We start from the raw sequence: 18,110 nt of genomic DNA, 5'->3' as shown, positions 1-18,110 counted from the left end.
GCCGTGTATGCGGACGATATAACGCTCTGGACCAATTCTGGGTCCCCTGCGGAGCAGGAATTAGCCTTGCAGATAGGCCTTAATGCCGTCCACGACTACATCAAGAAATGTGGCATGAAAACCTCTCCGAAAAAAACCGAGTACGTGGCTGTCATAAACGGTCCGTGACTGCGAGCCGAGGCCGAACGAAATCTTATCTCTCTTCATTTAGGGGACTCGGTTATTTGCCGGAAACAAACAATCCGTATACTCGGAATGCTTATTGACGAGGATGGAGGAGCCAAAAGCTGGATTCATAACACGGTGCTTAGTTGCCATCAGGCTTTACATCTTATGCGCCGCGTCTCTGCTCGTGGGTGGGGAATCAAAGAGGTGGGACTCCGTCAGATAGCCCTGGCACTCATAACATCAAAAATACTGTATGCATATTCCTACATGCGGCTTAACGCGACCCAACGCCTTCAGCTTGAGCGAATCAATCGGAAGGCGATGCGCCTTGTTACTGGCCTACCACAGTTCTGCCCAGTAGAGGACCTAGACGCATGCAGCAAAATCAATGCCCTACAGGATGTGGCAGAGCAGCACTTGCAAGCCCAGCGTGTCCGTCTCTCCACAACGGCGGCTGGCCGTCAGATCCTGCGGGCATTAGGCTACAACACTGACAAATTAGAGCTGCTGTCGTCTCCTGCCCCACCATGGGAGCTAATCGATTTAGTAGAGGGTATGCCACTACCAAAGAACATGAGTTCAGCTAATCCCCAAAGGCGCAAAGCTGCCGCTAAACGTCACGAGAAGATGTCATACAAGCTAGCCCAGGAAGGGGCTATCCAACTATATACAGACGCCGCTCAGTTTCAACTTGGCGCCGCAATAGCTTGTCACGACTCTGAGTCAGATACCACAACAGTTGAACGGCTCTCCGAAGAACACACTGTCACTAATCTCGAACTCATTGCCATACGCCTTGCCATTACTCGAATAGTAGATCGACAGGATCCGGCTCCATGCACCTACCATGTTTACACTGATTCGCAAGCAGCGTACACCGCATGCCGCGCGGGGGGAGCAGACTATGCCGTTCCTAGCGCAATTCGAACTGAAGCCCGACGCCTGCGAGAGGAGGGCTACCCTATTGTTATTAGATGGATTCCTGCACACGAAGAAATCACTGGAAACGAAAAGGCACACCAGGCAACGCGCGCTGCAGCTCTTTCCGCACCTTTGCCTGGATGCACACTCGTTTCCGCTTCTTGGGCCCGTGATGACGTTGCACATCCGTCGTCACCTATGGATAGGGCCGAGACATGGCATCGCGCACAATGCTATCGCCGCCGCATCCTCCAGCACGTGGCGAACATTGAGCAATTATACCGCCGCCCACCTAGAACTTTTCGAAGGGTAGAGGCGGTACTCCTCCGCCGCGCCCAGACTGGCCAGCTTCTGTCGCCAGGAAAGCTCAACCTCATCAACCCGCACTCATACCCGACCCCTCAATGCCCGGCATGCCCGGTCAGAGGCACGGCCGAACACCTTTTGTGGCGCTGCCCTGCTTTTGACGTGGTGCGGGAGCGAGCACTTCAGTCCCTGGGCGGGCACCGACCTGGCACCTTGCAGGAATGGGTCGATCCACCATTACACATCGGATCATCGGACGCACTCCGGCTCTGGCGGGCTTTTCTCCTATACTACAAGAAAGAAGAAGGGCCTGGCCGTTTCTTCGTAGAGCCGACCACAGGACCACCCCACTTCGAATAAGAAGTGGAGACCGGCCCTCCTCCCCCTCCCCCCCCTCCACCCCCATGAAGCCCGTCATTTCTGCCGCAAGGCTAGGCCTATTTTATGAAGAAATAAAGACGTATGAAAGAAAAGTCAAATTAAATGAGTGGCTTAACACCGCTGAGGAGCACGGAAGTCATGACAAGGTACTGGAGTGCATCGCACTAGAGCAGTACTATAGCGCGATTCCAGAAGATCTGAGGATATGGCTGCATGATACGCTAACAGGTATAGACCTAGGCAAAGCGGCACAGCTCGCAGACGAGTATCACGTTCGACGAAACCTCCAAAGCAAGGCAGGGTACGATACCAGGTTAAGAAAGGAAGAAACCTATTCAAAGAGAATCCCCGACCGAAGGGTGTCACCAGCACGCTAGGATAACCGAGCAGAGGATGCGGGATCAAAAGCAAGAGGTAGCGAAAAAAAGATTCAGTCACCCAAATCTGCCGATTCCCCCCCCCTCACGTGTTAAGTCCGAGGGAAAGAAGGTTGTCGGCTGTGGTAAGGCGCGCTCTGGCTGGTTGACGGTTCCCGCGGGTCACCGACCTCCGTTCTCCATCAAATGACCCTCGCCACTCAAGGCCGGAACGCGAGGTCACTAAAAGGCCGGGAAAGTGGTCCCTTGTCCTGGGATGTGCTGGGGAGGGTTGATTGATGATGCCCGTCGTCTTGCCACGGGGCCAGGCCCGCCGAAACGAGGCCCCCTTGGAACGGCCACGGCAATTGGGGAAGATAACGCCCGTCTCCCCGCGGCGGCGTTCGACTCGTGCCGACACTATGGAAAGGGGGTCCGATTGTGCTTAAACCCCTTCGTTCTGGTCGTTCGCTCTCAACGAGTATGGCTCGGTAATTGATGATGCCGCTGTCATCTGGGTCGTCTCCGTGCGGTCCACGGCGGCAGGCCCAAAAGCAATCTCACTCAAGTTGCTTGCAGCCATATACAGTAGAAACATGAAAGGGGGTCCGGTTGTGCTTTCGCCGCCACTGGGGGCTCCGTCTACGCCGCGCCGTCGAACGCGGAACCTCGTAGCCCACACAAGGAACGTCACACTCGCTCACCCTCCAGAAGAATGTTCTCCGAACATTTGAGTCCATGCAGCTCCCCTTGTCTTTCTGAATCGCCTCGCACAGTGCGTCCGACAAAACACTTTTCGCTGCACTCAACACCACTGCACAACACCATATGCCTCCGCTGTCATAACTGGCGTCTCCAGGGGCAGCACTGATCTTCTTTTACAGATAAACATGAAACTCAGCACCCAAGCCTCTCCTTTCTAGTCCAAACTGGACGAAATAAATTTACCACAGTTACAAAGGAGCTCCCACTTCTAGCACGATCACGGCACAGACAAAAATATAGATAACGAAAGGAAGTAGGGCAGGTTCTGCATGCGCTCCGCATGCTCTCCTGTGAAGGTGTTACTTAATGACAGATAGGTTTAACTACCAACTCCGATAACTTAACACATAAGCACATAGCAATGTTATGAGCTGCGGCATTACACAATTCTAACCAGTTCACAACTCTGCTCTGTTTACGCCATTAGTCCGACTTAGCTTTCCGATTTCGCAGCGGATATCGGCCTTCATGAGTCATACTAAGTAAGTCTGTGACCCTTTGTCTGCTTTGGGACTCGCGAGGGCTCGTGGAGAGAGCCTCTCCTGGCGTTATCTGCGTGGCAACCTCGCGCGCTTCTTCTTCTAGCAATGCATGAAGTAAATCCGGTGGCATTCCGGCCGTCACCTCTGGGGCCTGCCGAACAAATGCAGGAGAGGGCGTTTCTTGCGAACTATCTGCGCGCTCCGCTTCACTTCTGTCCCCATCAAAATCCGCGCTTTCCCTTTCCTCATTTCGTGAATACTGAACCGGTGCCGACTTGAGGCGATTTGCGTGTATCCTTATCAAGCGCCGGTTCACGTCTCGGACTCTGAAGTTTACCGGAGAAAGCTTCTCGACAACCTCACACGGTCCTCTCCACTTCGTCTGGAACTTACGAGCTAGCCCAGTCTGCCTTTGGCAGTTTTCAATGTACACGCTGTCCCCCACATCAAAGGGTGCGTCTCTAGCACTGCGATCGTGCACCTCCTTCCTGCGCTTCGCCGCTTTCTTTAAGGCCTCCTTTTCGATGTCCCTCGCCACTTGCAATCGCGATTCTAGCTCAACCTTATAGTCGTCCAGTGAAGCGTATGGGACACGACGGGGGCCCTCTGGCACTTCACTAGGCTGGTCCGGGTCTCGGCCGTAGAGAAGAAAGAATGGCGATTCGCCCGTGCTCTCGTGTGCTGCGGAATTGTAGGCAAACATTGCATACGGGAGCCACAAGTCCAAGTCTCGCTGGTCGCGCGAAACAAAATGCGACAGGAACCCGGCCAGGGTTTGGTTCAGTCACCCCACCGCGCCGTTGCAAGCCGGATGGTACGGTGTTGTCTGCTTCTTAGCGATCTTAAGCAGCTCGCAAACTCTCCTCATTAGCTGCGACACGAAGTGCGTTCCCCGATCTGTCAAGAGTTGCCTCGGGGGTCCATGTCGGAGCACGATCTGTTCGACAAATGCTCTTGCAACCGTGTCTGCCTTCTGATCTGGGAGTGCTACCGCTTCCGCGTATTTTGAAAGGTGATCGACAAATACTAAAATGTACTTGTTTCCGGAAGTGGTCATGGGAAATGGGCCCATTATGTCCATACCTGTCCGCTCGAAGGGAGCCGAAACCTCAGGGAACGGCTGAATTGGAGCTAGTCTTCGTCCCTTGGGTGTTTTTCTTTCGAGACAGGAATGACACTTCGCACAGTAGTCTAACATCCTGTCGCATGCCACTCCAAAAGTACAAACGCTCCACACGCCTGCGTGTCTTCGCTACGCCAAAATGACCGGCGCATGGCGCATCGTGAAACGCGCGAAGAACCCTTTCTGTCCACGACCGAGGTATGACGACTCTCTCCCAAGTGGTTTTCTCTGGTCTCCCTTTCCTGGTTGGCCTCGTGCGCCGACACAGCGTGCCGTCTTTGCCAATGAAATAACCTAGCTGTTCGGGGTGAGACGGTGCGCCCTCTAAGCTTTCGATTATTCGCTTCAGGTCAGGATCTTTGCACTGCTCTGTGCGTAATTCGGCGGGGTCGACTACGGGTACAAACTCATCTATAGCTGCCACGGCAGCTATGCGGCTGAGTGCATCAGCATTCAGATGTGTCTTTCCTGACTTGTGCTCAACTTCAAAGAAGTATTCCTGCAGGTGTAGATTCCATCTAGCGAGTCGCGAGCTAGGGTCCTTGACACTCATCACCCACTTCAGAGGATGGCAGTCTGTGACTAGCTTGAATTTGCGGCCGTAAAGGTAGCATCTGAAGTGCTTTACTGCCCAGACAACGGCGAGGCACTCCCTTTCCGTAGCTCCGTACTTTTGCTCTGTGGGGCTCAGCTGTCGGCTAGCAAAAGCAACGGGATGTTCTTTGCCCTCGATAACCTGAGATAGCACGGCACCAACTGCGACCTTTGACGCATCTGTGGCCATAACGAAGGGCAAATTAAAATCCGGGTGGCGCAACGGCGGTGCACTCATTAGCTTCCTTTTCAGGGCCCCAAAAGCATCCTCCGCGTTTTCGTCCCAGCGAAAGGCGACATTTTTGGCTGTTAAGGCGGTGAGCGGCTTAGGGAGCTTGGCGAACTCCTCTATGTGCCTTCGGTAGTAACCGATCAGGCCGAGAAACTGCCGGACCTGGCGGACGCTAGTCGGGGATGGAAAATCCGAGACACACCTTAGTTTCTCAGGGTCCGGTCGCACGCCGTCAGCTGAAACAACGTGCCCGAGGTATTTCACCTCGTTTTTGAGGAATTGGCACTTAGAGGGCTTCAGCTTGAGACCCGCTCCTCTTAGTCGCACCAAAACCTGCTCAATATCGCGCAAATGGTTCTCAAAACTGTCACTGTATATGATTATGTCATCCATATACACGAAGCACAGCCTCCCCAGAAGACCTGCCAGGATAACATCAGCGGTTCTCTGCCAGACAGCAGGGCTGTTGGCCAGACCCATCGGCATTCTTTTCCATTCATAGTGCCCTGAGGGCGTGTTGAATGCCGTTTTCTCGGCATCTGCCGGATCCATTGCTATCTGCCAGAATCCCGCCGCCATATCCACTACCGTGAAGTACCTGGCAGAGCCGAGCTGAGAAAGCGTCTCCTGTATATTGGGGATGGGGTATGGATCGATGCGAGTTACGGCATTTCGTTTGCGGTAGTCCACTACCAATCGATACGAGCCATCTGGCTTTTCCACCAATAGTGCTGGTGCTCCCCAGGGTGACTTTGAGTGTTCGACAATGCCGCGATCAATCAGGTCCTGCACCTGCCGCGCCATCTCCTCACGTTGGGAATAAGGAATCCTGTACGCACGCTGGTAAACGGGCGATGAAGTGCCGGTTTCTATCCTGTGCTTTATAACGCCACAGCAGCCCAAATCCAGGTTGGACGCGGCGAATACATCCGAGTAGTCGTTCAGCAAACCAGCCAGAGCCTCCCTCTCCCTGGATTTTACGTGAGAAAGATCGAACGACACCTTTGGAGCAGCCGAAGGACCAGCATGCTCTTGAGTTGGTAAATTTCAACGTGCATGCAGGAAGGTCCACATCGACAAGAGCGCTTGGTCCGAGAAGTTCCTTTTTCTCCTTCCGTGCGAGGCGGCCGAAGTGATGGCTCGTCTTTCACAGAAAGAGTGGGACGACTACTAGAAGGTAAAGAGCACACTGCTTAGAAAGTACCGGCTTTCTGCTGAAGCCTGTAGGTAGCGATTCAGGCAGGCAAAGAAAGGCTGAGAGTCGCATACTGATTTCGCGTACCGGCTTAAGGTCAACTTAAACGAGTGGCTTAAGACCGCTAAGGTGCAAGGAAGTCATGACAAGGTACTGGAGTGCATCGCACTAGAGCAGTACTATAGCGCGATTCCAGAAGATCTGAGGATATGGCTGCAATATAGGCTAACATATGTACACCTAGATAAAGAGGCACATCTCGCATACGAGTATTACGTTCGCTGAAACCTCCAAAGCAAGGCAGGGTACGATAACAGGTTAGGAAAGAGAAAAACCTATTTAAAGACAATCATCGACCGACGGGTCGACGATTGTCTTTAAAGCAGCACGCCGGGATCACCGGACAGAGGATCGGGATCAAAAGGAGGAGGTAGCGAAAACAAGATCGAGTAACCCAAATCTGCCGATTCGCCGAAACAGCAGGCACCTGGAGCTCACGCGTTTGAAGCGCGAAATCCCACTGTCTGCTATAATTGCAACAAGGAGGGTCACATCTCCGTGAACTGCAAACAGCAAAATATGGCGTTCGCGTGCATGCGGGAGTTGGAGGAAAACCTTATATAGATGAAGCCTTATGTGCAGCGTCAGGCCATGGTTAACATGGCGCTGAATATGCCACAGGAAGAGATCTCAGACATACCTTATGTCATACATGAGGACGAGCAGACCGCGATTGAGCTACTAAATTCAATAGACAGAGAGCCACGTGTCACGGAGAGTCAACGAGGAGACATGAAAAACGTCGTCCTCGACTTTGAGGCGGTGTTTTCAAACAATCCAGGAAAAACAATCCTCGTCGAACAGGACATTCAGCTGTCCAGCGAAAAGCCGATCAGGAGCAAACCATACAGTGTCTCTTCAAGACAAAACAAAATCTTTTAGACGGAGTTCCGCAGTATGTGCGAACTTAACGTCATAGTTCCCTGCGAATGTGACTAGACGTCACCAATCATTATAGTAGAGGTTCCAGGCAAGGATCAGAGACCTTGCGTGTAGTACCGGAGACTGAATTCAATCACAGTGGACCAGATCTACCCCATTCCCAACATCGAGGAGAGGGTTGAAACAGTCGCTAGATCAGAATATATATCCAGACTGGATTTAGTTCGTGGTTACTGGCAGGTGCCACTCACTAAGCGCGCCAGCAGGCGCGCAGCATTCGTGTCCCCCGCGGGCACGTTTTTCCCTGTAATGTTGAGCTTCAGCTTGAAAAATGCCCCGTGATCTTTTTCAAAGTTAAATGAACCAAGTGCTGCGGGGACTTGCAGATTTCGCTCTCCCCTACCTTGAAGACGTGGCCCTTTTCTCACAAAACTGGAAGGAGCACATTGAACACCTGCGTATTGTGTTGAGCCGACTGCTTGAGGCTGGTTGAACGGTAAGGGCGGAAAAATTCCACCTGGGGTGCGCCGAAGTAAACTATCTTTGGCACGTGGTTCCAACGCAGACCTGCAGAACTTAATGTGGCTGCCGTGGTGGAGTACCGTCGCCCAACCACAAAGTCGGAACTCAGGGCTTTCCTAGGCCTAGCAGGCTATTATCAGCATTATGTAAAGCACTACTCTGATTTAGCCAGCCGCCTGACCGGCGCGCTAAGAAAAAGTGAGCCTGCCAATCTTTCTTGGGACCAAAAGAAAGAGAAGGCATTTCAGAGTCTGAAAACGGCCCTAAGCAAGCGCCCAATACTGGCAGCGCCAGATTTCTCGAAATCCTTTATCATACATTGTAATTCCAGCGATCGAGGGTTAGGCGCTATTCTTTGCCACGAATGCGATGGCAGGCACACACGGCCTGTCCTTAACTTGAGCCGCAAGCTCAGCACGCCAGAAGAGGCGTATAGCATGTCTGAAAAGAATGCGCATGCATCGTTTGGGCTATAGACAAACTGGCATGCTACGTTTCCGGGTCCCGCTTCACAGTAGAAACGGACGATTGCCCTTTGACTTCGCTTCACAATATGTCGCCCAAAATGGTCGTCTACTGAGGGTGAGCCTGGCACTCCAGCACCACAGCTTCAAGGTTCGCTACAAGAAAGGCAAGCTCCACACAAATGCAGACGGGCTAAGCCGAGTCTTTTAGCTGGCAAAGATTTTACCGAAAGGAAATGTCCCCCAAAATTTTTAGTTTTGGAGATTTATTTCATATTTTCTTCCTAATGGAGAACGTATATCTCCCACTTTCTTTGCAGTAATGTTGTTCATAATCAGGTAACATACCTAGGAGTACGATTTCCTTCTTTCGGCCAAGGATAAGTAAGAGCGATTGGTGTAACGTACCTTGCCTCTGAGGTATTGGGGCAGGCAAAATTGAACGCCACGTCCTCCAAAACCAGTGACCTATTTCCATACCGCGTGCCCTCTAAGCACCAACCGGATTTCATTTCGTGAAATTCTTTTCCTTCCGAGTGCACCTGGAGCGGGAGCACACACTTTGGACAGGTGCCCTGTCTAAACTCTTCGTCGGGAAACACCATGTGTTCATTCAGGCAAAACATTTGATCTCTTCAAGTTTTAGTTGAAGTTTTTTTGCTAAGTGCAGTTTTGGCCCAGAGTTTTGGTCTGGCGAGATGAGTAGGTTCTGAAGGCACTTGCTTTTATAGGGTGTGGTTTGGCGTCTGTGATCTGACGAGGGGAAGCGATGCCGAGCCTCGGCACTGAAGGTCATCCGAAGACTCCCAGAGAGCATCTGGTTGCTGGCACGCCCAGTCAGCCGAGCTACGTGTGAGCAGTTCATCTTCTGGGCGCAATATCTGGCGGCGGGGGTGCTGTTGTGCTCTTGCTTCCTTCCTGCTGTTGAGTTCGGCGAATTTGGACATGAGGAGGATTCCCTGAGGACATTCGCAAGGGTGGATGAGCCCTCTGGGGGAGACATGGCTGCAGGAATGCCGGAAGCAGCGACGATAATAGCATCCCCACGTCTTCGAACAGGAATGCCGGAAGCAGCGACGACCATAGCATCCCCACGTATTCGTTCCGGTCCTCAGACGACGAAGTACAAGATCAGTGTTGCCCTCTTCAGTCACGCTGGGTTTGAAAAATTGCCCGAGTGCCGCGCCTTCGACAGAGGTTCCACGTTCCGGTCATCAGTACAAAATCTTTCAACCCCTGCTGGGAGACAGGCTGCAATTCCTGTGTCACGCAGGCGACTTCCGGGTACACATGGGCATGGTCCGGACACATACGCGCCCACCTAGAGGCCGCGTGGACGGCAACGTGACCGGGTCCCGTTTCCTTTCCCTCGACCGAGCTGCGAGGGAACATCAGGACCGCCCTGCTGTGGGTGGTACCATCAGTGCCATCGTGTGATTGGACATCATTCTTCGAACTGTATTCCCCAGCTAGGGATCTGGGGAATACGAAGAGTATTTAAGGAGCTGCTGGTTTGGTACCAGAGGAGAGCTCCCCTCTTGAGAGATACCAAAGACTCCCGACTGCTAAGAAGCTCTCTTTACTGAGCACTCTCAATTGCCCTACTTGTACATTATGTAAATAGTCTTTGTATAAAGTTTTCCATGTTTTTTGCCTCCGATTGTCCTCGTCTCTTCTCCTGCCCAGTCAGGCTACCTGAATCCCAACAACTGGTAGCAGCGGTGGGATGCTGCTACCTGAATTCCAACACCGTAGTAGTTTCGTCCACAAAGCAGCGGAACGCAATAAACCCCATTACTTTTGCGAGTGGTGAACCCTTTTTTATGTGACAGTGTGCATTGTGGACGATAAGTCGTAGGTTTATGAATCCACGTTTTAGCGGCGCTGCAAGGACCTCCTATCTTGCACTCAGCTGTGAAGACAACAGAAATATTATACCTTGCCGCGACTTTCTTGAGACTGTGCAAAATACTCTGGAGGTAAAGTATAGCGGCCACCTTCTGTCGCCACTCCATTACGTCAGCATCCCCCGAGTGTGTGTTCCCTTACCTCAAGTGAGTGAACACACGCTTCGACAGGCGGGCGAGATGGGCAAGTGAGAACCCAGCTGCCAATAGCTTGAAAACCGGCTCCAAGAATGCGTCCTCAGCACATTGATGGCATGACTTACATAAAGCTGATGTAATGCACGCGGTTACCAACCCGTCCTTCACCAGCCTCGAGTGGTCCGACTCATAACTACGAGGCGTCCCCGATCTTGGACTGGGGTCCCAACACACGTGGTCGTACTCAAAGCGGAGATTTAACTCAAGAAACTGCTAACGGTTCTGCTTAAAAAATTCAGACGTAAAAATAGTCCTTGACCGCACTCCCTAATTATTCTTAAAATATCTTGTTCCAACTTGTCTGAGCCCTCCTTGTCCAAGAAATTAAGTAGTCGACAACCTAACGAAATGCTTCTATGCCAAGGTCTTCCAAACATGGCTCTAATGCCTTATTGACTTTATATAGAAAAATGTCGCTGAGCAAAAGTGCAACCTGCGCCTGATCTTTGGACATAAGCACCACCCTGCCAACTGAAAAAATGGAGTTGAGGTAAAAGTACAACAGCTCTATGAAACTAGCAACCGAAATCCCGCATTCGCCTGTAAAAGCCTGATCATCATTGTCCACCATGATGCAGTGTTGCACACACCTCAGAAGTCTATCCTGTGACATTGAATAGTACAGGTCCTCCACATAAGTGCTCATTGGAGAGCACCTACCTGGGTTGGTGTCCATAAAAAACTAGATTACTGCAGAACTTGGTATCAAATACCTGTCCTGAACTTTCTGCCTCTTGAGGTTTTTCTGCAGAAACCCGGAAACCTCATGCCGCCAAGTGCACCAGGCGAACACAAAAAAGCGGGCGTTCCGTTCAGGACCACTGTTTCAAAGTGTTGCACTGGGCAGCACAAGACTTCCTGGCTTCTGCAAAAACTCCTCGAGACACAGGAAGTTCAGGACCCGTTTTTGATACCAAGTGCTACGGTAATCCAGTTGCGTATAGAAAGCAACCCGGGCAAGTGCTCTGCAATGAGCATCGACGTGTAGGACCTGTACTGTTCATTGCCACAGAATAGACTTCTGAGGTGAGTGCATTACTGTTGACAACACTAAAGAGGCTTTTACAGATGTGTGCTGGATTTCGGCTGCTAGCTTCATGGGGCTGTTTTCCTTTTACCTCAACTCAACTTTTGTCAGTTGGCAGCACGGTATTTACATCCAGAAACCAGGCGCACGCATAGGGTCCCAGATGGCGCCTTTGCTCAGCGACATTTTTCTGTCTAAAGTCGATATGGCATTACAGCCCCGTTTGGAACACCTCGGCATAGTAGCATTTCGTTATATTGATGGATTAATTACTTTAACGAGCAGGGCAAGGAGGGCTCCGATTACAAGATTTTCTAAGAATATTTAAGGCATGAGGTCAAGGACTATCTTTCAGATCTGAATTTCCTCAGCAGAACCGTTTGCAGTTTCTTGATTTAGATCTGTGCTACTCGGACGACCACATGTGTCGGGGCCACAATCGGGGAAGCCTCTTAGCTACGAGTCGGACTACTCAAAGCTGGTGAAGAAAGGGTTGGCAATCATGCGCATCACGTCCGCTTTACATAAGTCATGCCATCATTGTGTTGAGGACGCATTCTTAGAGCAGGTTTCCAAGCTAAGGGCAGCTGGGTTCCCACATGGCCAGCTCGCGCGTCTCTCAGAGCAAAGTTTTCACTCGCTACAGGAAAAGGAACATTCACTCGGATGATGCTGACGCAATGAAGCAGTGCAAAAAGGCGGGCTCTATATCTTACCTCCATGGTATTTCGCACAGTCTCAAGAAAGTCACGGCAAAGTATAATGTTTCTGTTGTCTTAACATCTAAGAGCAAGGTAGGAGGCTTTTGCGCCGCCGTAAAAATGAGGCTTGATAAAACTACGGGTAATCATCCACAACGCGCAGTGTCACATAAAGAAAGGTTCACCACTTGCAAAAGTAATGGGGTTTATTGTGTACCACAGCCTTGTGGCCTAAACTACCATGGACAATAGGCAGATGTCTGAATGAGCACTTTATAGGGGAGAAGGCGAATTCTAATCTGGCACTGCACGTTCAATCTCATGAATGCAAATCGAAGGACGACCTGTCTCTTTGCATGCCTGATTTCCGCGACATACAAGTCGTTTATGCAAGTGATAAATAAATCTCTCGGGAGATAGTTGAGGTTTACTACATTGGTAAGGTTCAGGACACGTGTGGCAAAGCCATCGGTGAACCTTCACCGCAAGGAATTTGCTTTTTTAGATGATTCACTAGTGCGCCAGTGACTTGCGATTGATTTTCGCCCTTTTACTGCTTTGGGGTTTTGTGCGCTGCATCTCTTTTCGGGTATTCTTTTGCCGCTTTCGTTCAATAAAATTTCAGTTGTTAGACCAGCCTCGTCTTGTGCTCATCGTTTCTCCTGTGTTGTGTCTTCTGGCTGCTTTTAGGATGTAATACTGAATGCCGACAGACACCCATTTTGGACAGTCGTGCCCGCTTATAAAGGTTATAGTTAAAAGCAATGTAAATTTATTACAAGCACTAGTGCTTGCTTCATTTAATTATGCATTAGGTCAATGACCCTGCGTCAAAATAAAAAAGGACTAACCATCACGACCGAACCACATAGTTACAGCGAACAAGGGGTCGCTTTAAAGCTGCCCCCACATCAAAAATCTTGCGCTTCAGGCCAAGGCAGAAATCAGATTTTCTAACAAACCTCGCAAAGAATGTGGCAACCAATAAACAAGCGACAAAATAGCTAAGTGCACATAACAGCTAGAAGGTGAGGTTAAAGGATGTGGAAGGAGAAATCTTACAAAAGGCTACAAGAAGCACATAATTATTTTCAAGGTTTTCAGAGCACGCTCTTAGCCCTGTAAATGAAAAATGCTTTACTGAAAAACATACCAGAAACGAAAAATTTTTTAACCAATAATTTTTTTCATCTCCTCCATTGCTGTTTAAGCCTGCGTAGCTACAGAGCAACCAGCTTGCACGCATCCGAAAGCAACGCCATGCCAAAACCTGCACTTAGCAGTAAAAACTACTATATTGAGTTAATACCACTGCCATTCGGAAAATTCCCAGCCTGCTCCTGGTCACTGGCACAAATCGCACGCAACTTGGTGGCTTGCACGACTTCCACACAACTCTTGGTCACTTGCAGCTGAAAAAAAAATTAGGAGATCAGCGAGAGAGGTCAGATTTGATATGCAATGCATTGTCTCTATGAACGGCTTAGAAAAAAACTGATTTTCAGCAAGCAGAATTAATATTTCACACTACGTTTCTACAGTAAATCTCGTTTATAACGACCTGACATTTAACACTGACTTGTTACACAGTCCCAGGACGACTGCGTATAGTTCTATGGTGTCAAATACTTGTTAGCTCTGAGCCCTTGGCATTGCACTGGTTAAAGCAGACAATCTCGGAAGGGGCAATGTCAGCTTCGAGCTTTGAGCCATAGATACTCGGAAGCTCGGTGGTCCTGTGGGAGAACTACTGGCTGGGTGACACAGCAAAAAAACACTCTGCTCCAGTTGCTCTCGCTCAATTGCAAAAAACTCGCCCAGCAGAGGCCTGTCCTCTATTTTGCAGCGCGAAAACAATAACTCAAAATCAAAGCATGCATACTAAATGCACACCATCCTACGAACAGAGATTCATAATTATGAGTATAATTATGGCAAAAAAATACCAGTCAGTGCATGTAGTTTATAATTTATCCCAAAATTAGCATTAAAATGAAAATAAAATAACAAGCATTGTTTAAAAATTATACCTTAGAAGACATACATGAGATCCACTACTTTGAAGCGGGTTTTCAGCTATGCGCACCAGCAAACTACACCTTCGGACAGTCACATTTGCAGGCAGAAATTGGGTTTAACCTGATCTTTAAAGATCTTCCTGGGGTGCAACAATCTGGAGAAACCAGGTTTTACCCCAAAACGAAGGGCCTTATACATTGCATCACAAGCCCAGACAAGCGCACTCAAGACTACTGCCTGCTCTATAAGTCTCCAATTTTCCTGTCCTCCACAACCTCCAGGATCGCTGTCCGCTACTATTAAAATTTCACTATTCCACCTGGCTTGGCCTCCCATTCCCCTCCTCAAACTCTTAGAATTTGGCTGCCCTATGCAGATCCTCAGCTGTTGCTTGTACTATTTTCCTTTTTAGCACTGCACTCTTCACAGCACAAATTCTCGATATTGCACTTTCAACAGGTCTGTGTGGCGTGCAAGTGGCTTGTAGTATAACGAATAGGTATAATACAACTTAGTGAATTTGCCATGCCACAACTACAGCTGCAGCCAGATATAATTATGTGCAGCAGCACAATGGCCTTCATTTTTATAGAGTGGTGAAGTGTTAAGCATTTTGTTTCAAACATAAGTGCGAAGGGAAGATGTTTTTTGTTGCATGAAAAGAAAAGAATTACATGCATACTGGACTTTGCAAGAGTGCCCTGTGGACATTAAAAAACATCGCTGTCCTTGCTATATTCTTGCCGGCTAACAAAATCCATAAATCATCTGCAAATACTTTGGTTCATAAACACAAGCTGCACTTCGCTCATTTGAGCACAGTGGGCTTTCCCTCAATCCAGACTTGAATAAATCAGTGTCTCACTATATTAGGCAAATGTAACTGCAGTGACAATTTGCAGTGTATTCTAGTGTGTTCCTCACCATCACCTTCCTCATTGGGAAGGTTATGGAACCAAATGGAAGCTTGCTATTTATGCACGTGAGAAACTCGCCTTGGAATGATATTTTCCGCTGCAGGTCACAGCAGTTCTGTGCAAGGGAGCAGATTACAAAATGAGTCTGCATAGATAGCGTAAGAAGTAATGTCAGTGTGGTTGAATATAAAGCCGACTGTCTTTGAATATAGCACTTACAATTCAGGCCAAACTCTTGGATCTAATTTTCACTTATTTCTCTATACTGCAGATACAACAAGCAAAGAAACAGAAAGACAGAGAATGCTTTCTAATGAAATGAAAAACAGAATATTTAGGTGCCATTTAAAATCACTGACCTGCTACTCAGCATGAGGAAGAGAATTAGAGAGGGAAAGACGAAGGCAAAGAGGTGCAGAAAATTGCTAAGGTTTAGAAATATAAAAATTTCAAAACATTTTTCAGAAATGTTGTATTCATTAATTTTGCTTTGTTTAATTCGGTTTAATGTCACAAAGCGGCGCATGCTCTGCGGCACGCCACAGTAGAGGAATGGATAATTCTTTAAGTGGGCTGGCACCGCAGAGTACCTGGCCTCTAGCATTTCGTCTTCATCAAAATGCAACCACTGTGGCTAGAATGTAACCTGCGTTTTTGGAGTCAGCAGCCGAGCACCACAACCACTCAGGCACAGCGACAGATCCCATTTGGGGTGACATGCACCAAAGTGGTGACTAATGGGCTTGACAAAGTTCATTACAGAGAGAAAGAGAGTGCATTGATGAGGTTTTAGAGTTTGTATAGTCTACGAATGCCACTTAATTAGACAGCAAGAATTCATGACAACTAATTGCTGCCTATGGCAGGCTAAAGGACCTAAAACAAACATCAATATGTTCATGAAATGAAGGCAAGAAGAGCAGCTTCCTGCTGCCAGAAGCCACTCCACAATCCAAAATGCTGGACAGGCAGCTTTTAAAATGACTGTCCTGCCTATGTCCATTCATAATTTCAGCTGAGATTTTAATTCGCATTTATTTCCAACCCATGTAGCCCTGCCCCCATTGCTTGGCATTAACCCTATCGTTTTTCCTTCAGTGGTTCACTGCACTGTCCTCAATTTTAAGCCTTTTATAGCATGCCACAGTTTGTCCAACAGCATTGTAAGGGCAAGGCATTTTAAAATTTTTCTTTTTGAGCATACTGCAAAGCGCTGCTCGTAACTTCTGCGTGCATGCCTAAGGAATTGAACCCCATTCTTTTCCCAACCATTTCTCTCGGATGGTCTGCACTGTGCACGACCTGGCCTAGATGTGTGCATGGCCTGGACTCGATGTATGCATGACTTGGCCTAGATTTTTTCCGTTACCACTTCCAGTACCTCACTGCCTATGGTAAAAGGTTGTACTCTTTCCAGATTGTTGAATATTACTATAACTCTCATAGTTTTCGCACTGAGTATTTACTTCCTCAATGATGAACTACAATTCCTCACCACCGATACTGCGGCAAGAACGTCATGAACTAAAATGTAACTAAACTTTTCTCCACAAATCATCGAGTTTCCCAAACCGATCTATTGCTAGACAGAGAGACTCACCTCATCTAGCATCGTCACATCTCGTTCACTGTATGTGCAATCTGCAAGTAAGCAACCATTGATTTCAGGTCACTGCTGCCAAAGCTACACTTATGACTAGTTTCATGCGCTAGGACTTAAGAATTTGCATTCTGAAATCGTCGACATCACACAAACGTACTCACTTGGCCTTCTCATCGCTGAAGGAGGCAGCCATCGACTACACTTGAAGGATGTGGTGTTCTACGGTCTATGGGGTATGGGGGTTTAATGTCCCAAAGTGACTCAGGCTATGAGGGACGCTATGGTGAAGGGGGCTTCGGAAATGTCGACAACCTGTGGTTCTTGAACGTGCATTGGCATCACACAGTACAAAGAGCTCCAGGTTTTTGGCTTCATCGAAATTCGACCCCCTCGTAAGTGTTAGCACGTGAACACGCGCAGTGCAGTACGTTACTCATTCTGGTTGACATACTGATAAAGCCAAGAGAAGCTACTCAGTTTGTTGTCTCATTGATGACAATTTTTCGCTTGCCAGCTGATCGGCCAAGGCCTGGCTGGGTGACTGCCCAAGTCTCATCAGTGTCGCTCCTTAGAAAGATTTTCATACCACTGAATACCTGGCCATCGTTATTGCTGCTGTAGTCAGTTTAGAGTGACCACAGAGGTTTTCTGAGTGACCGATCGGCGCAATGTCAACAGGTTCTGCCAACTAGCTCACAGGTCTCCACGAAATCACCAGCAAGTGACTGTTGACAGGCGATTTTGATGACATTCCAATACCTAGGGCAGGGCCCCTTGTTTCCCCTTACTGCAGGTGAAAGGCTGAAGTGGCTCCTGGGCCAATATTTAAAATCATATTATGTTCCAGTGAGTACTTGTGATTGAAACTTGTTCGGATATATCTGCTCATGTCCAGTAAAAAATCTGGTAGAGTTTAAAATTCTGTGCCTCTCCGCTCTAAACAGCAGGGGTGCAGGTGCTTATGCAAGGAACAGGAATATAGATAACCTAAGTAAATAAAAAAAGAAAATAAATGCAACGCATGCGTAATACAGAGAAGAGATAAACAGTACCACACTGTTTGTCGAATTTAACAGCGCTGATGTGTCTTTCCTTTGGAATCGGTTCAAGGTAATGTACCACTACTGCATAAACAAGTTCGTACCTACAAAGAAAAAAGTTCACAAGCGTACACCTTGGATGACACGCGATGTTATTCATATTAAACGTAAAATAAAAAGGTTAAAGAAAAGACATGGGAACATAATAAAATAAGAGAAGAGCAGATCTTTCTTGAACAAAAGGTGT

This window comes from Amblyomma americanum, chromosome 1 (assembly GCF_052857255.1).
Source record: "Amblyomma americanum isolate KBUSLIRL-KWMA chromosome 1, ASM5285725v1, whole genome shotgun sequence".
In the NCBI taxonomy this organism is placed as follows: domain Eukaryota; kingdom Metazoa; phylum Arthropoda; class Arachnida; order Ixodida; family Ixodidae; genus Amblyomma; species Amblyomma americanum.
The sequence above is the reverse complement of the archived record's forward strand: the minus strand, read 5'-3'. Positions refer to the sequence as shown.